Consider the following 27,136-nt stretch of genomic DNA (forward strand, 5'->3'; position numbering starts at 1 on the left):
CAAATAAGAAAAGTTGACATCCTTAGTGGTATGTTTGTGCCAATGCCAGAGTATTTAGGAGAAGTTACTTATTTTCAAGATCCAAATTCATGGAAATATCAAAAAATTTTCTCTAAATTTGTTATGTAGGTGTACTTGAGAGCCAAATAATCTCTGAAACATCTTTATAGTAGTTGTTTAAGATATATAAGTGGAGTAAGGGTGGGCAAAAAATATGTTTTGCCTTATCCGATCCAGTTTTAATCTGATCCGATCTGCAAAAAACCCATTTTTTAAAATCTGGATTTTAATTTTGATCCATATTTCATCATTTTCTAAACCAAATTTTCTATTTTACTTTTATAGATTTTAACATTCGAATAGTCTAAATTTTTTTATCTGGATCCAGACAAATATGAGCTAAATCTGAACTACATTATCTACCACCTAAAACCTGAAAACCCCTATCCTATTCCAAAATTTTAATTCACTAAACCCTAAGTCCCAAATTTTCTATGGAACACGTTGAAGAACCATAGAATCCTAAATCCTTTTTTCTCTTTTTTCTTCAAGTAACACAGTATATTTGTTACTCGTTCTTATTGCTCCTTTCTCATTCTTGTTGTTCCTTGCTATTTCTCCTTTTGTCCCTTTTTCATTCCTTTTTTATATTGATTATGATTTCAGATTTTGCTCCAGATTAAGATCGATGTCAATCAAGTTCGAGGCACGTGCATTTTTGGAAGCTTGTTTTAAGGTATGTAACCCTTCATCTTAGGGTATGTAAACCTACCTTCATCTTTCACATTCCTTAGTCTTCAAATTTCTTTTCCCTTTTGTTAATTTTTTGTGTCTTATTTTGTGGAAGTGTGCTTATGATTGTATATTATGATTGTATATCATCGGTGTGCTTATTTTTATATGATGATTGGGGTTGATCATTGTATGAATTTATATTTGATTTTGATGTGTGCGCTTGGCTAGGTTGGGTTTGCCAAACAACATATTACCGGGTCTTTTGTTGTTTGTTCATCATGTTGAAATTGTCTTTTGTTACAATCTTAATCTTAATGCATCTGTAGATGGAAAAAGCACAACCTTAGCCATTACTTTGAGTTGCCATATATCAGCCCATATTGCAATTTTATTTATGAATCCAATCCACTCCATGAAGCATATCATAAACTGAAAATACAATATACCTACCACAACACAACTCTCTTTAACTAGAATCCACTAGTTGTCATTGTTACGCACCACTCGAGCTTTATAATTTCTGCCATAAAGTTCTATATCAAAATTTTCTCCCAAACAAACAAGTCTCTTCTCCAATGCAGGTTCCAAATACACAAAAGAATAGTATGGATTCTACGGTTTAAGAACTTTGCCTATGATTGTTAAGGAATGAAAAACTCTTATAGATCCCCACCCATGAATCCTTTTCCCCACTTGATCACCCTTTTCCTTTATTTTATTCTCCGCAATTTGATCTCAGACCAATTCTTACTATCCTTATAAAATTATAACTTAGTTTACCTTACCAGTATTAGGAGACATTTGATGCACTGTTAACTTAAGATAGTGTTTCTTTATCGTATAAAATAAATTCACCACTAAATATCAAATAGCAATTTGTCAATTTGCAAAACTCTTTCATCTTTGTTATAAGTTATAATCTTAACTAAATCAAGGGACTTGATAAAATTAAATTTATAGTTCTGGTCTGAATGTATAAACAACGCTTAGTTAAAAGTGCTAAAGTTATCAAATTAGTGTTCTTAGTATGTCAAACGATCATTTTCTTCTCTAACATGGGTGATGATATGACTTTCTGTTTATACATTTCATAATCTCTCTTGCTTAAATCTGTTAAAAAACTTCATTTTTTTTAAAAGGTTAAGGTATTTTCTTTTTCACTTGCAGAGTTTTATTGTATGTTTCAACATAGGAAACTCTTAAACTCTATGTTTATGAATGGGTCATTGTCTCTTGTCAAGGAGATTCACTACAATAATAATAAAAAAAATATATTAAACTTTAGTCAATCATAGGTTTACGTCCCACACACATATATTCCACAGAGATAACAACTCTCTTTAAATTTTTTTCTTTTCCCACTTAAACTATAAAATAAATGCACTTAAACTTTAAATCATTGCTTTTATTACGTATTCTTAACTCATAATCAATAATTGAGCTATAATAATTATAGTCTTGTTGGGATAAGAAATCAGAATTGAAATTAATAGTTTGGATTAGAAATAGTGCCATTATCATAAGCAGAAGTCAATAAACTTTTCAAAGTTCACTTTGGCAACAAAGGAGAAAATAAGAAAATTAATAATATTATTTAAGATCTCTTATGTATAAATAAATAATAATAAAATCTTATATATGATTTTCAGAGCGAACAGTATAAGAACAAATGTACTTTTTTTGAATAATTTAAAATAATAAAATAGATCTTATCCCATATCATGCCTAATAAATGTTGTTTATACATTACACTATCTATTTGTGTTGACACAAATGATATGACTTATTTTCGCTCCTTGATATTTCTGAGTTTGATGCAAATTTTTGCCTCCTTTTTGTTAGTACATATGAATTTGTTGATTTCTCATATCTACTAGGTTATGTTCTTGGTTAGTTATTATTGCAATATTGTTCTAAAAATATCATTAGTGCGTGAAGAAGATAATTGTTCCATCTCAAAATCAATTGAGTATACACTTTCTATCCCACTAGTTATTAGTGGCTCTACAAATGTGAGACTTTCTCATGAGGGACGAAAAAATTTGTTGAGTCAGGCTTGCATGAATGGGGTTGAGTCGCATTTTGACCTTGACAGTAGATATGCTACATCAAATGGAACAGGAGTTCAAAACTTGAAGAAAGGACTATTGTCTTGGAATAACTTAGTTTTGAAAGGTGATTATATTCATATGCGTTGTTATGCACATATTTTGAACTTAATTGTGAGTAGTGGGCTAAAAGAGATTGATAATTTTGTTTTGAGAATCCGTGCTACAGTGAAATATATTAGATCATCACCTTCAAGATTTATGAAATTCAAAGAGTGTGTTGAAAGAAAAAATATTGACTATAAGGGTCATATTTGGTTGGATGTTGAAACAAGGTGGAATTCAACCTATTTGATGTTAGATGTTGCTTTCAAGCATAAAAAGGCATTTGATAAGCTTGAGTTTTATGATACAAAATATGCTACTGAGTTAGGAAAGGGGATTGGATTGCCTTCTTATGAAGATTGGGAATATGTTGAGTTTATTCTACCTTTTTTGAGCATTTTTTTATGAAGCTACTTTGCGCATCTCTAGTAACTCTTATGTTACTAGCAATATGTACATGTTGGAGGTGGTAGGAATTTGGAATGAGATCAACCATTTCCTTAAGTCAAATGATATAAGTTTCTACATATAAAATGGCTGCAAAAATGAAAAACAAAAATATGGGAAATATTGGGGTGAACTTAATAAGTTCAATATGTTGTTGTTGATTTTTGTTGTCTTAGATCCTAGATACAAAATGAGTTATATGAATTGGGTATTTGATGGATTTTTTGATCCTGAAAAGACAAATGATGGATGTGTGTTAAAGTCAAGATTGGATATTTCTTTGAATTTGTTGTTTGATTAATATAAAATTCGAAACAGAGCTAGAAGTGACACACAACAACCACATGCAAAGATAACTTCTTATAAACATGATCCGTATGGTTGGAAATTTTTTTTTTTGCAAACAACAAGACTAACCTCTTCGAACAAATCTGAGCTTCAAAAGTATTTAGAGGAAAAGCTTGATACAAGTAAAAATTTGAACATTCTCGATTGGTGGAAAATTAGTTCATGTAGATTTCCAATCCTTTCAAACATAGCACGAGAGTTATTAGCTATGCATGTTTCTGCGGTAGCATCTAAGTCTTCATTTAGCACAAGAGGAGGAGTGCTTGATCCATATCGTTGTTCTTTATCGGATCAAAAAGTGGAGGCACTTATATGTACACAAGATTGGTTAAGAGACACACATTTACCATCATTGTTGGACTATGATTTTGAAGAGCTTGAATGTGTTGACCAAGGTATGTTGATGTTTCAATTATGTAATAATATTACAATTAAATATGTATTAAGTAATGATAATCTTTTCATTTCTTATAGAGTTGATTTCTCAAGAAAATTTTGACCATAACATGATTTCTTTGAGTTAAAGCCCAATCTTCATGCTTGCAATCAGTAAGTACATTAACTAGTTAAGTATTTTCTCTTACAATTTGTGGGGGCCTTTTGTTTCTTTAGCATATTAATAAATGTTGACATGTTAATAAATGTTATTTTCTAACTTGTTTGAGAAAGGCACAGGAGAAAGAAAATATGTAACAATGATTGATATTGTTATGGTGGGATATGGATAAGTGTGGTGGAAGGTAATGTCTTTTACACATTCAATCGTTGATTTAAGTAACTTGACGTTATAATGATACCTTCAATGATTAAATTTTTACTTGCAAGTACATTTGTGGTGAATGGACTTGTGGTGTGGAGATGGATAGTGACATTATGCCCAATGACTCTCCATGTTTCCCCTTGTAACGACTTTTATTTTAAGTTTTGATGTTTATTGGAAATTATAGTTACTACATTTGTAACATCCCTACTGGAAATTACTTAATTAAAATAAATAAATAATGATTGAAAATCAAGCGTCATAATTTTTATTATTCCCAAACGCTAGAAAATTTGTAAATTATTCATCGCGCTTAAAATTAAATAAACCAGTTCATAACTATATTACAAGTGCCAAAACATTGACTACATGAAAACAAAACATAACCAAAATCTCTTGCCAAAAGGTCCCATGCTATCCCTTTCTCCGTCACTATGGATCAACAACATCACTTGGAATATCATCTGCTCCTGTGTGACACGTCACACGATCATCGCTAAACACAAACAAAAAGGGTGAGCTCATAAAGAATTAACATATAAGTTAATAAAATCAAGATACACCCAATTATTTTATTCTATTTAGTTCTTGGCCAAGACCTTAATAACCCAAGGCTTTTCAACCTTCAATTCACACAATTAATTGACCATGGACTCAGGATATATGATACTCCCAGAACCTACCCGCTCCTGGTCCTACCTCTACGAACCTTCCTGCTTGTAGTCCTGCCTCTACGAACCTCCACGCTCGTAGTCCAACTCTACAGACCTCCCCACCTATAGTCCAACACACGTGATCCACCAACTACGAACCTCCCTACTCGCAGCATCTCTCAAGTGTGAGCACGAAACATATGAACCTTCTCGCTTGTATTCCCACACGAGAGTATCAAGATATGAAGTTCCCCGCTCATATCATCACGTGTTCACCACCATCCATGAACCTACTTGCTCATGGCACAACATCTCTTTTTCCAAGTCTCACATCACAGCATGATAACGAAAACAAGAAAAGTTCCTGGCTGCAGCGCTATCGCCTGTCATTGCCTAAGCGTTGTCAGGCGACAATCCTACGCAGACTGCTTGGTGGGACAACATCGTCGCCAGACACCAGGCTGCTTCCAGACCCATTGTCTTAGGTCTATCGCCTGACGGGTCACACCTCACCGCCAGGCGCCACACGTTGCAAGGACACCTTTGATAGTCCTATTGCTTGGCAGCCTTCACCGTGCCGCCAAGCGTTATACCAGTAGTGTGCTAGTTACTGGTTTAGCACCCCAGAAATAGATTTGTCTGACTTAACTATTCATGCTTAATTCTAGTTTAGCAATATACATGTCCCATCATTATGCCACACTCCATTTTTACATTACTACACCACATATATCTCAACTACTCAAGGTCAACATAGTTCCATAAATTGCAACCATACCAAAACTTTATTCCAATCAAGAATAACTCACATCCATAACTTATATATAGCATCACATCCCACAATGCAAAATTCACCTTATTGTAATGCGGTGTTTACTCTCTGCCTAATAATACATTCCTTCCTACCTATAGGTCAATTAACCTCATTACTCATGCAACTAACATTGACTCTTAAAGTTCACAATCATGCTTATAATAAGATCAACAAAAATTAGAATCTAGAATTTCTACATTTCACACTAACCCCCATATTGATTCTTAATTACCCATTACCATATCTTTGCAATTAACATTTAATATCAATTCTCACTTGCACATTAGAATAATCATCATCATATTCTCTTCATTACTCCTTTCAATCACCAAGTTTAAGTACACTCTTCGCTTCACCTAAATCCATAATAATGGCCCTGAGCCTCGACCCTTGCATTCAACCCAGTCAGGACCCTATATTGGAAAAATTCTTGCTATCAGTTTCTGAGAAAAATCCCAGTTTTTCCCGTTTCGGTGCAAACCTTTTTAATCTGTCCCAACCCACTCCAATCATGCAATTAGGCCAAATTCATAGATAGCACGAGGAACACATTACACATGTCATGTTTACAATATATATAACAATTAACACTGGTAATCAGAATCACTATTACTTTTTCCAAAACCAATATCTTACATTGAAAAATATAGCCAAACCAAACAAATCAAACTCTCATCGCCTAGCGGGTATTCATAGTCGCCAGGTTCTTCATAGCAGAACCCAGAAACTGGGCAAAATGGTGCATCGCCTAGCGGCACACTATGACCGCCAGGCAGTTTCTAGGCGAAAACCCAAAAACCTACGTAAATAGAAGAGGATTTCATGCAATTTTTTTCATACAAGGCACAATATATTATATACGATTAAAAACATACGAAAGCAGCTCCCCTTACCTAGAATCCTTGCTCCAATTGAGTTCCTTACTCTTCTTTCCCAATCCTTTTTTCCTTTGCTTCTAATAACCACAAGAAATCTCCTCCTCTTTGACTTCTCCACGCACCCAGAACCTCTCCACTCTCACTCCAAATTCCTCTGCACTTTTCTAGACCTAATTCCCTTCCCTCTCCTTTTTCCACTTCTATTTTAATTAAATTAATTAAAAAAACGAAAATAATTATTTTAAGGTTTATTAGCCATCAATTCTAATAAACTTGATGCTTTTACATACCTCCTGGTTTCATACTCTGATGGATAGGGTTTTTAACCCTTCTCACAACCAATTACAAAGTCAATGCACAACAAATTCAACCAATTCCTGTTTCGTGATAATTCCTACATCTTCAGCAATTTAATATCACACACCAAGATAAAATATATTACTAAAACAACAAGGAATTAAGTTAACACACAATTTGGCATACACAGGACTCGAACCCGAGTCCTCTCAACACAACCCATGTCATAAAGATTTTCATTACCCGCATTTATTAAATAATTATTTAATTAGTTATTTAATTTCCTCAGGTCTTACGACATTTACGGTGAATGGACTTTTGGTATGGATATGTTTATTTTAAGTTTTGATGTTTATTGGAAATTCTAGCCAGTGGTGAATGGACTTTTGGAATGGAGATGTTTATTTTAAGTTTTGATGTTTATTGCAAAATTCTAGTTACTACATTTATGGTGAATGAACTTTTGATATGGATATGTCTATTTTAAGTTTTGATGTTTATTGGATTTGGAAATAGTCGTTGTTGATCTTGAATGTGGACAATTTTAAGTTGTTAGATCAAGTAGAATAGTATTTCTATGTATATGAGCTTGCAAATATTTGACTAATCATAGGCTGCAAGTTTTACATATCAAGATCCACAATGAATAAGTTAAAGCAATGAATTTCTTAGTTTTTTTTTAATATTAAGAATTTATATAAATATTATGATTAATTTTTAATATATTATATTCTATATATTGTTTAACTTTTTCTATATTTATGTATTAAATGAAATAGTTATTATATTTTTAAAAATATAGATTTAAAATTATAGTTATAAAAAAATAATTTTTAGTAAAAAAATGGATTTAGAAATGGATCTGGATTTAAAATTGGTCCAAATATTTGGATATAAACTTAGAACTTGATCCAAATATTTGGATGTAGATTTTAGGAAAATACAAACTGGTTTCATAACAAAAATAGATCTAGATCTAAAATCTGGTCTAATTTTCTGGATCTAGATTGGATCTTCAAAAATTTGATCCATGATCACCCTTAAAATGGGGACAATGATGCATTGATGAGCACCTAACCCCTACAAAGGATGGAGGCACATGCTTAGGAAAAATAAACATGTTTAGAAGGGAAGTTTCTTCACCTTCCTTCTCTTATTGGATTTAGTTTTGTGTTTATTTTTCTTTTGTTGACTTGTTGACCCTTGATCGTAAGTGTTTATTTTATAGGTCAAGCTAGTGCCAACTTGGAGAAGGATAACACTATTTAGAGTAGAGGATAACCTTAACCTTGGAACTACACATGCTAGGCACAAATTTGGAGAGTTGAAAGTGGAGTTGAGCTTTTCTTCTAGAAGGTCGATAAGCTCATAAGGAGAAGTTAGGGCACCAAGCTAGGTCACTCTCCATTTCAAGACACCACCTTTAGTTGACCTAGTTTCTAAAACATTATTTTGTGTTTTTGCTTCTTAGTCCTTAGCTTTGTATTTTTGTAGGGAGACCTCTTCTATCACTTAGGTTTTCTTAGACTTGTAGAAGAGTTGAATATTTTGAGTAAAATTACCTTATATTTGACGATTTGTGAGAGTGCTCTCCTTAGAGTATCATCTTCTCTTGTCTTATCTTGAGCCTAGAATTCAAGTGGCAGTATACACCACTAATCATGAGTTTAGTGAGTCTTGTGTCCCCTCAAGTGGCGTGTCATTGTAAGAGCTGAGGAATTTAAATAATTAAATAAATAATTATTTAATAAATGAGAGTAGTGGGAACCTTTATGGCATTTAATGTTGGGAATTATGACATGAAATAGTACTAACTCAAATGGTTGAGAGTACTTGATTGTGTTGAAAGAACTTGGGTTTGAGTCTTAAGTATGCTAATTGTTTATTAATTTAATTATGTTATTGTTTTGCGTGTATGTTGGAGACTAGAGTAGTGAGATAAAACCATAGATAAGTATGAATTATCAAGAAACATGAATTGGCTTGATGGTTGTGCATGTACTTGGTAATTGGGAGGTTGTGGGTCAAACCTTGGCTAGAAAAAAATCTAAACATTTTTTTATGCCTCGGGAATGAATTTAGGAGATGAAGAGCTGGAGATAGGTTCCATGAATCTAGACATAGACAAAGAGGTTAATTGGGCTTAATTAGGCTTTAAGGACCCAATAAAATGGCAGAATTAATTTTATTCGTTTTTAAATTAATTTAATTAATTTTTAGAGCTGAAAAGTGAGGAAAATTCACTTCATTTTCGCGTGGCTGAAATCGAGAGAGTCCAAAACCCTAAAAAGTTGAGTGAGGAGAGTGTTGACTACTGGGAGAAGGCCTCAAGAGGGGAGATCAACATTGGACTAAAGAGGATCGTCGATAGATCAATTTTAGCGGGATTTACAGGTTGGGGAGCTGCATCTCGTGTTTCAATTTTTGATAAATGATTTTGTGATGTATGTACGTGGTCCTTGGATTCTGCCGATTTATGCTTGAATTTTTCATGTTTCTGAATTTTTTAAGAAACCGCCTGGCACTGTTAAAGGCCCGCCAGGCGACTCATGTCTCTAGAACCCAATTTTCTGGGTTTCCCTATGAAGCGCCTGACGGTTGTGTGCTATTCGCCAGGTGATGCGACAATTTTTCTGATTTCTTGTATTTTTTCAGTGATGTTGAGATGTATGGATTGATTCTCTGTGTATATTTGTATGATTGGCATGGAGATTATATGTTTGGGATTGTATTAAAGGAGGAAAGGTATGAATCTTGGTATAATTTGAGGGATATGGTTCATGATGGATTGAGGATGAAAAGGCATGATTTTATTATGAATAATGTTCTAATGCTATGAAAATTGTGTCCAATTGAAAAGGCATGAACTTAATCAGTCGGTTTAACACTAAAAACATGCCAAAATTTGTGACTGAATTGATAGGTGGGGAATTGGGGTTCGTGCAGGTGCTAGAAAAATCTGGAATTTTCCAGAATTTATATGCACCGCCTAGCAGTACATGAATTGCCGCCAGGTGACACATCAGGTGTAGGCGGACAGGTTGATTTTATTTCGCGTTGGGTTTTTGGGTGTCGTTATTCGAAAATTTTGTACATAATACTAGGTAATTGGGCCTAGGGTGTGAGAAGGAAATATATGTATGTCAATAAATTAAAGTATTTGTATGAAAATGTGATGATTGGGATTCAAAGAGGTTAAAGGTGATGCAAATGTGGAATGTGATGTGGTACAGTGTTTGTTTTAGAGTCTTTACTTGTGTTCAATGGGCTATAATTCATTATGGTATGTGTATTTGGTAATAGATTATGTGTGAGGAAATTACATTGATAATTGAATGATTGCATAACCTTAATTGTGAAACCGAGAAGGCGTGACTTGTGATTCAGTCATATGATTATGATTGGATAATTATATTTGTTGTGAATTGTGTGGGAAGTGATTGAGGTTCATTAGAACCTGCCAAAATTGCCAAAACCATTAACACTACCGCTGTTGGGAAGGTGCCTAGTGACGCGGGGTGAGCCGTCAGGCAATAGAGACTAAAATTAGTGGCAATGGCCACTGTAATTGTGTGGCACCTAGCGGTCGAGGTGGTCTTGCTAAGCAGAAGTTGTTTGGTAGGAGCACCGGAAGGCGCTTGGCGCCTGGCTGCGTGGGATGCCCACCAGGCGGTTACAAGTACAAAATTGGACTGCGAGGAGGTTTCTACACAGCTTTGGATGGAGGTATTGATGCAATGTTTTGTTGGGCTCAGTTACGAGTGTAGCTTGTATTGGGGAAACACGTGGCCACTCGAGGTTGTAGCCTGATGGTTTTGGAAGTCTAGTGGAGTGTGCAAGATCGTAACTCGTACGGATGGGTTCCGAAAGATTGCCCTCCTTGGTGTTATCCGATGAGTTTAGTAGTCTTGGGGACAAATACAGACTGCAGTTCGTATTAGGGAACTCCACTTGGTGTTGCGGATTATGGCCACAACAAGATTATTCTCGCATGTGGACTATAGGTGGTGGCCTGTAGTCGGAGGGGCGAATAGACACTCGTGGCAGCAAAGATCGATCAATGTAATCATCAAAGGGTGTAGAATCAAGAGGCGTTCAAAGGAAGATGTGAATGTTGGGTTGACGGTTGGGTTTTCGTTAGAGTATTGGGTTTACAATCATTATTTTATTGTGCATTGTATTCCTTTTTATTTGAGCTCACCCTATCTGTGCGTGTTTGGCAATCATCATGTAACTTGTTATATATGAGCAGATGTTGATGCAGGTGAGCCCGTGGATACTTAGAGCCGAAGAGGGTCAACTTGGGGACTTTTTCATGGATTTTCTTATTTAATTTGTAATCATTTTACGTTAACTATATAAATAATTGTAAGCGTTGAACACATTTATGGATTTGATCTTTTGGCGTATATAAACTATAGTTTTAATTTTTCCGCGTTTTTAGGAAAATACTTTATTAAAAAATGCAAGAGTATTTCTATTATCTTAATTCTAAATAAGTAATATTTGATTAGGACGTTATAGTTAGGGATGTCAACGAGACGGGTACGAGTAGTAGCTTCCCCATACTCTACCCATTGGATAAATATTTGCCCCGTACCCGTACCCATATTCGTCAGGTATCCGTTATGCGGGTACTCACATAATTTTTTAATATCCACGGGTACCCATATTTTAATACAAAACATTCATAAATTTTAATACAAAGTCAAATAACCCATTTAAATAAGGTTGAATAACAATTTACAAAGAAATAATTTTTTTAAAAACTAATTGATAAAAAAATAACTAATTTGAAGTTAATATGTTAATATTTTAATCATATTTTTTTTTTTAAATTTAAATAAGGTACGATATCCATAGGTACGAATACTATAATACTTGTATCCATCTTAACATATGGGTATTAAAAATACTCGTACCCATTACCTGCAGGTATACATTTTGAATATCCATTTCCTACCCATCACAGATTTTATCCGCGGATACAGGCGAGTACAGATTTTTTTTTTATCCCTAATTATAGTCATCATCTTCATCCCCTACCCCTTTCTAATCTTCCATCTTTTACTTCATCTTTTCTTCACTTCGGTTTATATTATGCCCATTTCCATTCGACAATTGTGTTCTCTTTTGTGTTCTTGGTTTAGTAATTCTTAATTAAATCCTTTCTTTCTTTTAGAGCACTTAGGAAGTGAACTTTCAAGTCTAGATAACCTTGATTATCTTAATGTCAAGTGAAAATCTTCCTTCAGCTTTCTTAATCACCTAAATCACTTAGGAACGAAGAATGTCACTTATGGTGATAATAGAAAATAGTAATGTTAATAACATTCATCATTTAGATAACTTTGATTATATGGTACACTACCGATTGATTAACCAAAACTCAAGTTCGAAATGGATAAAATAAGTTAAGCATGTCAAAGAGAAAAAAAAGGTATTTTTTATTATGAAATATGTTGTTTACACTTCTAACCCTTTGGAGCTTTTGCACAAGAAATTATTTAGTCATCCAAACTAAAAAGCATGAAAGTAGTGAGTTGATAAAAGTCATAAAACATACAACAAAATTTTCAAGTCATAATCTTCCATTGCAGTGGAGAGTGCCAAGAAACTTGTTTTGGACATTAGTATATGTAATATTTGAAAATAATGTTAGCTCTACAAGGAAAAATTGAGAAAAGCTTTAAGTTATCTGATGATAAGTTTACAAACACTTTTTAAAATGTTTTGAAGATGGCCTCTGAAAAAAGTATGTCTTCACTCTTGGAATAATTTATTTTCCGTGAAGGGTTTACACATTATGTTCAACATTGGTTAAAAACTTATCATTTTAAATGCCTAAATTTCATTAGAATGCCTACTCAGACGAAGAAAAACTTATCGGTCATTAGTTCTGAAACAGTTACAACAACAATTTAAGTATAAAACATAACTCAATATATTTTATTAACTCTTTTTAACTTCTTTCATTGTTAGATGGTTTCTAAATTATTATAAAATACATCCCAATTTTAGAATTTCATTTTGAATCCGATTTTGTACATTACATTATTTTTGAACAAAAAGTTGAAATATTAAAGAATTAATCTGAATATCCACTGATTTTTTTTACCTTCCAGCACATCTACAATGAACAAAGCTTGAAAGTTTATAAAAATAAAAAATAATTATTTTAACTAAAATAAACAATCATCCTTACATGTTGTAATAAACAGTTTTTCATAACGTTATCTCGCTAATTTTATCATATCTAGCAAAAAAATAAATGAAAAAATATAAAAAAAATTAGAAAGAACATAAAAAAAGTAAAAAGAAATATATTGTAAAATCTTAATTTAAAATTAATTTTATATTCCAAAAATACGTTGTAATAACTTTAAAAACTACTTAGACACTTCATTCAAATATGTTTAGTATGATTCAATTGATGATAAAATACAAGTAATTACAAGTTCCATCAAACCCCTTTAATAGAAAAAAAAAAACATAACATTTTACCTTACATGCTATTTAATCATTTATTCTAGAATTATAAAAGTAAAAAAGTATAAACTGAGACTCAAATCATTTTCCACAAAAATGTCGTCATAACAGATCTCAAAACCTACCGTCAGTTTCGAACCAAAAGTGGTGAATGTTACTATTACGAAAATAATTTTAAAGAGGAGTGAATCAAATAGTTCTTATAACAAGGCGAGGAGAGAGTGTGCTCAGAAAGAATATTGAATGGATGAGAAAAGCTATCCTCATGAATGATTTATTCATCAGATTAACGAGATTATTGATCTCATCATCATAGCACCTTCTCCCCTCACAGTTTCAATTCAACAAACAAAACGAACAAAGAATTAGGTTTATAATCGGAAACGAAGAGATAAAAAAACGTACAAATTGATCTCTAACGCGTCGTCAGTGAGAGGCGTAACCATTGCTAGGGTTTTGAGATTCTAAATTGTTGTACTCAGCCTTATTTATAGCCACACCCGTCTCTTAAACGCTCTACCGTTTCAGCTTTTTCGGTATTTAAGAACTCACATACGACGTCGTTTAGTTTATTGAATGTGAAATACCATGTCGTTTAGCTGGGCATTCATAAACTGTATACTTTTGTATGGAGGCCCATCGAATAGAATAGAAAAATGGGCAGGCCCAATTTATTCGCTACTCAGTCCAACATTAATTTGTGGGAAGAAGTACCACTTAACACATGAGCCTCTCACTACATCTCTAATTGTTTTTATATTGTATTTATAAAATGTTAAAACTGTTTTATTAAAACTAAAGTAAAAGGAATCATAAAATTCTACATTGAATTATTTGAATAATGAAAATACATGGTAATACTATTATTTGAATCATTCAAGTTATGATATTTCCCGCAATTGTATCATAACAATTATATAATGATTAACAGAATATTTGGACATGAATGAAATATAAAGTTTCACATGTCCATTTTTCTAATAATGATTAGAATTTATGTTCCATTGAGTGTATCAAATTAATAATGTAAAATCCTTTAATCAAAATATGATGTGGAGGAAACATGTGTTATAAGTTATAACCTACTGAGTCTATTAAGTCTAGAGATCTCATTCATTTTATGCAGAAAATTTCACTGGAAAAATCTTCAAAGGTGCAATGGTATATTGGACACAATACTTTGTTGTTTAATTTTGACTAATAGAGTCAGGAAACAAAAATGTTACACACATTTATTTGCTGATAAGAAAACTCTCAAATAGCTTCTAAATGAATTTGAATCTAGCATTGGACGAACGAGAATGAATCTAGTAACTGTCAATGGTTACCAACTTAAACAAGTACCTTACAAGCAAAAATTCTTAAGTTGAAACTTTTTTTAGTTGCACTTTAAATATGTAAGGACCTCTATTTGATGTACACATCTATTAGGTTGTTTTAGTTTATCCAAAAACTTTAATATAAAATATGATATGTATAAGGGTTGACCACTCTAAAATGCCTCTTTACTTATATATATATATATATATATATATATATATATATATATATATATATTTATATTTATATTTTTTGCTGATAATATATATAATCCTATAATATTGTTTAACACCGGTCACTTTAAAACTGGAATTTAATTTGCTTCATACACGTGGGAATGATATAATTAATCTAAAATGTGTGTCGTTATATTATAAGTGGGTTGCTAATTTTTGTTTCAGTAGTGGCATGGTTCCATATTAATTTTATTGAAATAGCATACTGTAGAGAAATATTACAAGGATAGTATGATTTTGTAATCATGTAGGAATTTTGTAACGTCACATTTAATAAATACACTTAATTAAATGAAACATCACATAAGATATAATATAAAGAGCAATGTCATAGAGTATAAGGGTCACTTCTACAGTTATCCAAAATACTCAGAGAGAAAACTAAGGCATACCACGATGCCATTAACTAAACAGAATAAAAGTTTGACAGTATTCCAGAATACATGCTCATAGAGCAAGAAGAGTACATAGGCCACAATGCCTTAAAGAGTACTCGGAGTAGGGAATCCAACCCAAGATTAACTACGTAGTGGAGTTTTCATCACCCTGATGACCACTAGGGGTTCTCACATCTGCTCACATCAATAAATTGATGATCATTGCAAAAAGGAAGAACCATACACAAGGCAAACACAAGCAAACAGAAAGGGCAAGCTAAAGTATAAATCAATTTAACATGTTATGAAACACATACACTTAAAATAGATCATACACATGCAACAAGATAAGCAAACAATCATGTGATAGCAAATAAGTAAGACTTTAAGACTCGATTATCCGAATACATATAATTAGTCAGATTCACTGTATGCTTTTACTTGTGGTGGCCTCTACTGCTTTGCAGAGCCATTGCTAATGGGTTTCACCCTACCACGCACAAGGTTAGCCTTCAAACATCTAAGGTCATTATCTTGCCAAAGACTAGGGCCTCCTGCTACTCTCACCACTTGAGTCAGTACGTTCTAGGTGAGACTAACTAACTCTTTAGAGCTTCAGGATGCAATCCTTATTTGAATCTTTACTTAATTATATTCTGAGGCACCACTACGAAACCTTACTAAGAGGTTCGTGGAATTACGTCCATTACCTGAGGCACCACCATGAGCTCTCACCAAGAGGGTCATGGAATTACATCCATTACGCAAGGCACCACCATGAATCTTACCAAAAGAATCATGGGATTACGTCCAATCCATACCATAGCCATGTCTCACCAACCAATCATAGAATTATCATGCATACCAATCTCATGCCAATATTTAACCAATCGTCCAATCATGTTTCATACGCATAATCATACCAAGCTCATCAATTCCAACCCATAAATCATTTAATACATGCATATTCACACAATCCATACTTTAAATAAAGCAATTCAATTAATCATATGACCATCACCAAAAACAGAGAAGAAAACAGCACATGAGCACGTCCTTGCCCAGTCCTCGCTCAAGTTAGAAGCCCTCGCTCAGGCGAGAGAGGTTCCCACGCTCAGGCGAGCTCCTTTCGTCTAGGCTAGAGCTCGAGTAGTGAAACAATGCGCTTTCACATTTTCTCACTTAGGTGAGACCCTCTCGCCTGAGCGAGATGGCTTTTCGCTCAAAATTGGAGCTCGTCGCCTGCGTGACAACTCGCGCAAGCTCCAAGGAGCACTTCTGGTACTCTCGCTTGGGCAAGACTCGCTCGCCTGGGCGAAAACACCAAGTTCCTCCACTGTTCACGCGTGCCACAATCAGGCATTTGAAACCAAACAATGTTTTATCAGTTCCCAAGCAATTATAACAACAAACAAGCCACACAATCATGAAACAAAACCAAAGCAAGCAGAATATCGAAAGAAACAAGAAAACCCTAGCTTCCCTTACCTTAACAGAAGCTACTATGAGGGGGTGTAGGCACAAGCAGAAGGCACACAACTCCAAGAACAACTTTGTGAGTTGGAAACACTAACACCAGAACAAAGACGGGTTACTATGGTGAACCCTAGCTGGAACCACGAAAAATCAAGCTGGAGAAGAAAGAGTATGAGTTGAGAACCAACTTACATAGGATAGAAATGGAATGAGCTAGCTTGAAAAAGAATGGGGCCAAACCCTAGCAGAGCACGTTGTTGCATCTTTAAGAGGGAGGAAGGGAGCCATTTTCTGAAAAGTGGGCAAAATGAGAGGGTTAAGGCTGATTTAGAGGTTTTGGACACCCTATGGGCCAGCTTTAGGCCCAATAGATTAGGGCAAGCCCGTAAAAATTGAGGTAGAAAAATAGTACTTAAAATATATGATCCTGCGTCACAAAATCAATCAGAATTTGGCTTTTAGGAAACCAAATTCTAAACTTGAATTAAATTTTCTTTTTGTTTCTTGTTTAAATTAAAAATTATTTTTTTAAATAGAGAAATATTATATTCTAAGATTACAAAAATATTGATATTTTCATTTTTTGTTATTTTTTTAAATTGTATTTTATTTTTTTATAAAGAAGCAAAAATAAGTAAAAAATATATATGTAAAACTATAGTTTTTTATTTGAAATTTGTGCAGTTTAAAATTATAATTTTTAGAAAGAATTATATGTTTATTAGATTAACAATATATTTAATTCATGTTGGATGATGTAAAATAGAATTTTTAAAATGTATATTTAATTTTTTTTTAAATATTAAACAAAAGGAGATGAATAAATAAAGTAATTAAGAAAGTTTTTTCAATAAATTTGTTAAAATGAAAAAAATTAAAAAATTTCTTTACATAACATTAATTAATTCCTTTAATTTTGTTTCTACTATAAATATACATTCATCGGTTCCAAAATATTCATTCTTATTATTATTAACTTTTAATAATTAAAATTTAATAACTATTCTTAATAAAAAAAATTACAAAAATTAATTTTTGCAAAATCTAACCATAAATATAAAAATTAATTCATATACATAGAACTTTGTTTTTATTTTTCTAAAATTTTACAAATCACTACTAATGTATAATTATATTTTTAAATAAATTAATTTTGTTATTATTTGATATGCAATGTATACATTATTTGTTGTTGAAGGAAAAAAAATATTTATTTAGAATTATTGGTTCAAATAAGCATTGTATAATATGTTTTGGTGTATAAATTGTAGAGTTTTATTATTTTTAATGATAAAATGGAAATTAATAATTTGATGTCAATTAATTAATTTAAAATTTTAAATGTGAGACGTGAGGATAAAAGTGATGTATGATTGAATATGAGAAAGTATGATTGGATACAATGAAAGGTAAAAGTGAATAGAAGTTTTATTTAGTAGACGAAATATACAACAAAAGTTGATTAAACGCTCTAGGTGGGATGGGGATCCTCTAAGGCCAAGGTTGTTAGAACAATGATTTCTTGCATCTCATGCTATTCTATAATATGAACATTTTTGTTGTTATCGTCCTTCCTTGATGTCCATCTCTGTCCTTATTTTAGATGATTTTGGTCAATCCCTTTCGCTCCTTTTTGTGGCCGAATGAGGCCAAACTACGATGCCCAATATTCTTCATGCCTTAATTCGCTGAACATGTGGTAATACAATTTTATCACGACATCAAACCTATAATGGTGACTAATGTACATGTTGAAGTCGTGATGTGCATGTTTACCATCTCCTCCACTCTGAATCTTGTTGTATTTCTATCAAATTCAATCACTATGTGGGTGTTTGATTTTGAATCAACATCTTGTAGGACCTTTGTTTGCAGGAAAAGAGAAGGAAGTTTGAGAAGTTGTTATTTGTATTTTGTTGGATGTTTGTTACTAAGATTGAATTATCGATATGAATGTTCTGAGTTATAAAACTTAGGTCGATGTGTATGATGGACTAAGTGTCATGTTTAATTTAAAATTTTTATTATCTTGATCAAGCTTCCATTAAGGATGCTCTATGATGGTGTTGTTGTTTCGGACTAAGTTAAACATCAACGAACTAATTTTGTATGACCTCCAAAATCGTTCCAATGTCTTTACTGGATGGAATACTTATGATAAGAGTGTTCATCATATTTTTATTACACTCATAAGACCACTCATTATAGATGACAAGTCATAGTCTCGTATTAATTTTCAAGCTTTTTAAATGATGTTGATGCTGTTTTGACTAAATTAAACATCAACTGACTAATTTTTTATAGCCCCGAGACTCAATCCAATGTCTTTATTGGATGGAATACTTATAAAAGAGTGCTTATCGTATTTTTATTACACTAAAAAGACCACTCATTAGAGATGAAAAGTCATAGTCATAGGCTAATTCACACTCTAAATGAATGTTCTCACATGCACTCTGCCACTAAGACAAGACATATGAATTTTATTGGGATATCGTGCCAAGGCAGATATTAAAGTTGATGGGTGGAGTCCTCTTTATTTGAATCCATAACAAGACCCATAAATGCTTCCCCCATAAATACAAAAACTCCAAACCCAACCTATTGCAAAAATGACTAATTGTAAGTCTCACTTATCCATTAACACAATAATGGAATTGTTTGTTACCTTCACAAGGTCGCCTGAGGAAATACTTAATCTTTTACACCCAACTCACTCATCCTCTTCCACAAACCCAAACCATGTCCCGCATTCACCAGCAAAGTTATATTATAGAGGAATTTTAAAACGAGCAGGCATCACAAATAGCCCATATGATTTTGACCTATACTTCAAATCAGACGTTATTGTGACCATATATCCCCTACAATTTAACCTTCAATGACCTTCTACAAAAAATCACACAAAGAATATGTGGGGACCATTTTGTAGTAACTGAAATTGACTACTTTCATCTCGTCAATGTAGTTAATAACAAACTTATCCATGACACGGTTGAAATCAAATCAGATAATGATATTGCATAAATGATCAAGCGCTGGAAAAAAAGTTCAACATATGGACTCATCTGTGGATCGTACTAACACTTGGCAATATATTAAATTGATCATCCAAACAGATATACACGTCCATCCATGTTTATGAAATAAGGGAACATCTGAATCCTTGTTAAATACAAATCCAAGAGGTACAAGATTTAAATATCCATTTAGGTTCTAGTAAGTTTCATTTTCTTTTAATTATGTCAATTATGTTACGAGTAATGACTTTCATTCAATAAATATATTTCCTATTCACTTATACTTTATGTATTTCAATTCTACATATTCTGTGATTCATACAAATAATGCCAAAAAAATAAAACAGAAACAAACAAATTAATACAAAATATATTTTTTATTTGATATATTACTTTAAAACGCATATCCAAGATGGGTACTAAGATTTAAACAACCATTTCCACATTAATTTTTAATTTTCATGTTACTTTTAATTATTTCAACTATATTATGTATAATGACTTTTATTCAATAAATATATTTCCTACTCACTTATACTTTTTCGATTTCATTACTACATATTCATTTGAATTTTATTAGTACAAATAAAAAAATTCTACATTTTATACAACATAAATAAATTTTACAATGCTTATTTATACCAACAATTTCAATTAAATATTTTTTTTCATCAACAAGAAATCTTCAAAATCCAATTTTTAATAATTAATTTATTTAAAAATATAATTACGCATTTTTCAATATTTAATTGTTAAAAAATTGCATCAATTTATACTTTATCAATTACTACATTATAACAAAATAAACTAATTTTTTTGTAAAATAACAAAAAATAAAAATATCACTACATTATTTTCTTTATTTAAAATATTATTTTTTAATTTAAACAAAAAAAAATTAAATTCGAGTTTAGAATTCGGTTTTTCAAAAACTGAATTCTGACTGGTTTTGTGATGCAAAATCATATATTTTAAGTTTGCGTTTCGGGTTCCAAGGAACCGAATTCCCACCTAATCACAAAACCGTGCTATCCTTGTAATATTTCTCTACAGTATGCCATTTCATTAAAATTAATGTGAAATCGTGCCACTACTAAAAAAAATCGAGGATTGCTTCCTCATGAAATTCTCATATGCATAAAACATAACCAGCCCAATATTTAAATAGTTGTTCTTCCCAATGTATTATTTAAGAACCTTCAAAACTGTGTCATCCAGATATAGCCTTCTAAAACCTTTTTTCTCCTATATTCCTTGAATTCTAAACACAGAACATGCACTCAAAGTAGCCCATAGTTGCAATTACTAATGTTGGTTGGGGTTTAAAATATGAGAAAAAGGTTTTATTATCAAGCTTTCCATTTGTGATTGTTCCTACTCGATTAAAAAAAAATTCAAAACTTAAATATGTTTTTAGTTCCTTAACTTTGACAAAAAATTGGAATTCGCACTGTCTAAAATTTTTTGATACATTTTTATCCTTAAACGTAAACTATGAATGAATATAGTCATTTTACTCAATTACATTAAATTTTTGTTGATGTATCAAATGCATTTTCAATTGACATTGAAGCGACAACACATCAAACGGTATAAACTATTCTAGAACCATGATGTAGGTTTTTGTAAACATGGTTTTTTTCTTTCATTCATTATAAATACCTCTACTTCTGATGAAATTAAAGCAATGAGTAAAAATATCTTTTCCTTCTACCTATGCATTTATTTAGTCTTCACATCTGGTATTAGAGCTTTGAAATTGGCCCGATAGGGTGTGCGTAGTGTTTGAAAGAGTGTGAGTGTGTGTGTGTGTGTGTATACTATGTGTGTGTGTGTGTATATATATACTATGTGTGTGTGTGTATGTGTGAAACATAGTCTGAAAGTGAAATCTCAAAAACTAAGAATGTCAACCATAGAAAAATTGTGCAACCATATATCCGCAAATTTGATGGCCATTACGATTTTTTGTTGATGACGATGGAGAATTTCCTAAGGAGCAAGGAGATGCGGAACTTAGTAAACGAAGGTATTCCTGCCCCAGCAACAGGAACATGACTCATAAGTAACACGTAGAGGAAGGTTGTGGAGGAAGCCAAAATCAAAGATCTGAAGGTCAAGCATTTTTTTTATTCAAGCAATATATAAGGAAATCCTAGAAACCATTCTTGACAAGGGAACATCAAACGAAATTTGGAGTCCATGAAATTGAAATATCAATGGTCCACATGAGTGACAAGGGACAACTTCAAGCCTTGAGAAGGGATTTTGAGTTGCTTGTTATGAAGAAGGTGAAAAAGTATATAGCTTCTTGAGTCGAACCCTGAAAATGGTAAATAAGATGAAGACCAATGGTGATAAAATTGAGCAAAGCACAATGGTTAGTAAAAGACTTTGCTCATTAACGAATAAGTTCAATTATGTTGTTTGTTCAATAGAGGAGTCTAACGATATAAGTACGTTAACCATTGATAAGTTGCATTAAAGCCTACTTATACATGTTGGGATATCAATAGGAGGAACATATGTTGAAAATGTCCCAAAAAGACAAATCAAGCCATGAAAGAGGTCAAAGTGTATTTAGAGGAGGTCGTGGCTGATAAAGCCTTTTTGTCGCCTAAAAGACTTAGTCAAAACCAATTTTCCCTTAAAAATGCAGTATAGGGAGAACCTTGGGAATCAATTCGTGACATGGCTAATGTCAAAATCAACACTTAAAAAACAGAAAACTCAAAATCATCAAATACAAGAAATGCTATGAACTATGCATGAATGCATTACATGCAATGCACAAAATGGTAGGGAATGATGAATTAGGTAATACTAAATGCTCAAAACATGTTTAATGATCAAAACTAAGCTAATGCAATGGTTAAATTGGCCAAAATTCATCAAACTCGAAATATGCCCAAAATCAACAACATGTTCATGAGCAAAGTGCATGGTAACCTCGAATTGGGATCTTTTGAAGATGCAATTAAAAATGTAATGATGCAGAATGATTATAATTGATCTCAATTGCATTTAGAAACTGGAATCACTCGATTTGGTGCACTACACACAAAGTTCCCAATTTCATGGACCTTATTTGCCAAATTTAAGCAGAAATGAGATTTTGATCGATTCGACCAACTTGTGATATGAAAAGGTAATTAAAAGTGTTGAAAGCTTCGTCATGATGCTATGAATGAAAACCACAAGCCAATTTGCACCAAAACTCATTGAAATCGCGCAATTATAAGATTATGCAGAACTGCGAATGAACGAGATGCAGGAATTCGAATTCGATGATTTATGGAAGGAAATGCGAAATTGATGATTCAAATCACTTGGGGAACATCCAAGGATGATGAATGAATCTCAAGAACAAATAAAAAAGCTCAAATCACGCGAAATTCGAATGGAACAGTGTATCTATGTTGAACGTGAACAAGAAAATGTAGAGAAACGTGAATTGGTGAAATGGTGAGGGAATTGGGTGTGTGATGGTTCGAAATGCTTGGGAATCATCCCATGAGTGTGTACGAATTTACAAAACTCAAAATGATTGAGAAATGAGAGAGAAATTTAATGAAATAGTAACTAAGGCGTGTGTGAACTTGAAAATGGTGTAGAATTGGGGTTTTGATGTTTTGATGATGGAAACTTCAAATTAAGTTTGCAAACATTTAAAGAAACTTAAAAATGATGTGTGTGAAGTGGTGGAATGAAAAGAAACTCGAAATTGTAGTAAGAATGCAATGAAATGGGGAAATATGAGTGAAATGAGCTTGGCTACTACCATTGATCTTGAATCCAACCCATTCATCTTGTTTACCTAGAAAAATGGCTTTAGAAGCATGAGTCGTCTGGTAGACCTTCAACGCCGCCAGGCGGTTTCTGGAAAATTCCAGAAACACGAGCAATTAATTACTTTTTTGGTAGAAACATGACATCTCATGCATTTCATACATCACATACTTATATAATTAAACGCAAAAACATGAGTGGAACTCCCCTAACCTAGTATTCTTGCTTTCACTTGCAAAACTTAGTTTGCCTTTTTGATTCCCAAAACCTTCCTTGTTCTCCACAGTTCAACTCTTCCCTCCACTCACCACAACAATGTAATTTCTCTGAAATTTCTCTCCTCACACTATGCTTCAATGACAGCCTCAATAACACTCTCTCTCACCCTTAATGAAGCTCTTAACTATGCTTTAATTTGACTTAATGGTAGCAAAACGAAAATTCCATTAAAGTGGGTTTAAGGAGTATTCAATAACCATTTAAGCTTGATTTTCCAGCCCTCTACCAAACAGCTAGGGTTTCTGGCCCTTCACATTCTTGCCAAAAATGATTTTAGCAAAAAGAAAATTATTTTGCGTAGGCCAAGGTTCAAACACACAACCATGAAATGTGAAAGCAATTGCACAACCAATTCAACCAATTCATGTTTCATGATAATTCCTATAATTCTAAGATTACAGTATCACTCATCATGCTCAATTATATTATCAAATAACACACAAATAAAAATAACACATAAATGACATATATAGGACTTAAACCCAAGTCCTCTCGACGTAACCAAGTACTCTCAACCACTTGAGATAGTATTTTTCCACATCATACAAGTTACACTACAAAAAATAATGTATATAACGACATTTTTAATATGGCGGTTATGTGAAACCATCGCTTTTTACGATATAAAATGTTAGTTTTATAATTGCCGAAATATACATGTATAATATGACGTTTATAACCACCATCTTTTACATTGTCATACTATTATTTAAAATTGTCTCATTTTAAAATGTCACTTTTCATAAAACATGTTTTTCTCATTTTAAAAAATTATTCCCGGTTAGAATTTTTCCTAAGTCCGCTTTTGTTTTTTGATAAAATTTGTTCCCTCATTTTACTATTTTTTCCAATTTATCTTTTCCCACCCAACAATCTAAACACTCATTGATTTCCTAAAACCTTCACACTCATTCACACTCCTAGAGTCGTTGAAACCCTCACAAAACCCTAGTCACTCACACACTTCAATTCTCCAGATAATCCCAACTCACAAAATTAGTTCTCTAAGGCATTTTCCGTTGGTGTTATCCATTCTTGTTCCTAAGCGTCTTCGTTCGCAAGCAACTTAACACTTCTCTCTACTGCTTTTGCTATAACTCCAACATCAATCTCCCTCCACAATTAGTAATTTTGTGTTCACGACATGCCTAGGGTTTTTTCGATATAATTTTATTGCATCACTCACCTAATTTGAGTTTCCACTCGTAGGTCAAGAAATTGATATTCGTCACTTGCAATCTCTGAAACCCGATCTTGACCTTGTCAGAACACCAATCGAAAATCTCGCAGATATCACTCAGAGGTATGAACCATCTAACTCTTCATTTTCCTAATTTTGATGGGTCATTCGGTTTTCCTCTTTGCCTACTCAACTTAGCTAATGTTCTATTTTCAGAGGACAAGAGGCATTTGGGGAAGTTTCTTCATCACCATCTCATCAAAACGCCTCCCATAAGTTTCGACCAAAAGCAACGTATGATGACTTTCCAATTTGCGTGTTCTGATGCGCCTTTGTAGTTCTTTAGGTAAGTTATCACAAATTTCTCAAATTTCTTGGTAATGTGGAAAATTGCAGACAAGTGCCACTACAATTGTTGTTCCGACCTCAATTTTCAATCTTGTTGACAACAAGAAATTTGCCATGACAATTATAGTTGGACCTTTTTTAGAACCTTAGTTTTGAATATTCCTATATGTCTCTTAAGTGGTTGTTTAGTGATGTAGAGGATTTATTTACTAAAACAAATGCAGGCAAAATTATTAGTGAGAAGAAATATGTTTACAATGAGGTGGAAGTGTGAGAGGAATGAAAAAAATATTAGTGTCTTTGTGGAAGTTGATCAGGGCACTTTTGAAGAGGAAAAGAGAATGAGTGTGAGGTTTACTATATGTAATGCATTCTTTTCAATTAACCATCATAATATTTCTGTTATGTTTATTTTTAATGGTGTTGATTATACAACAATATTTCACAAAATTTGTAGTGATGCAAATAAATAGGGACTTATGACACTTAATAATATCCCAAATAGTATGCCTTTATTTAATAGAATTTTGTTAATAGTTAGCTTAATCAATATGCAATATTCTTGCTCTCATGATATTTTTTTAACTAATGCACTAGATATTGCCTATGTAGTTTTGGCGTGTACACTTTGTGAAGCTAAGGAAGTATTTTCTATTTGTCAAGTGTAAGGAAAACTTACTATATTGATTCAGGGGCAAGCAAATTCTAAAGTTGAACCTCCATTAGACATTAAGCTTGAGAGTGAAGTTAGAGAACTAATTGCAAGTGGCAATACTTTTTTCACCATTAAATGCCATAAAGGCTCCCACTACCCGCATTTATTAATTAATTAAATTTCTCGGATCTTACACACTCTCTCCTCATCACCAGGTCTTTCCTTGTAATGTGGTTAGGCTTAGGGTAGGATCCAAAAAGGAGTTCAAGGCTAGGGCTTGTGGTCATGAGCAAGGCAATGTGATGTATCAACTTGTAACAAAACTCATAGAACCAATCTTCCCTCATTCTTTTCCTCATGGTTTCAACCTCAATTCACCCTTAATTCACCCTTTTTCCTTCACCTTTTTGTTGTTGGTTTAGCATAGGCCCTTCCTTTTTCATCATTAAACTTTTCTCAACCAAGACAACATGTTTCAACCTCATTTTCACTTAACCACTTTGTTTTCATTCTTCTCTTTTTCAAAACAATTTTCTCACCCCCACACTTAGATTTTACAATGCACATTGCCCCTCACATGCTCACAAGCCTAAGGTTACTCATGGTTTTTCAGTCTCATGGCTTGTAACATGGGTAATTTAATCAAGAAAGGTCAATTCGGCACAAAACAAAGGTGCAATGGTCAAATGAAGGGGTGAGTCAACTTTTGGCTAAATGGCTAGAGCAAACTTGGCTTAGATTATACTTGGAATGTGCACAATGGTCAAGTTTACCAAAGAGAATCAAAGAAAATCCTAAGTACCACTCTCAAGCAACGAAACACTCATATTTCAAGGATTAAGGCTCAAAACCTCACTTGGGTGCTCATGTCAATACTGCCTT

The 27,136-nt window shown here is 32.9% G+C and overlaps 1 non-coding gene across 1 annotated transcript; it reads right to left on the minus strand.

Annotated features, from left to right (window-relative positions):
* Positions 1 to 13,799: 13,799 nt before the first annotated feature.
* Positions 13,800 to 13,892, minus strand: LOC114186378. The gene has a single exon (XR_003605038.1). It is a non-coding gene; the product is annotated as a small nucleolar RNA U30 (small nucleolar RNA).
* Positions 13,893 to 27,136: the final 13,244 nt, after the last annotated feature.

The sequence above is a fragment of the Vigna unguiculata genome, chromosome 5 (genome assembly GCF_004118075.2).
Source record: "Vigna unguiculata cultivar IT97K-499-35 chromosome 5, ASM411807v1, whole genome shotgun sequence".
In the NCBI taxonomy this organism is placed as follows: Eukaryota; Viridiplantae; Streptophyta; class Magnoliopsida; order Fabales; family Fabaceae; genus Vigna; species Vigna unguiculata.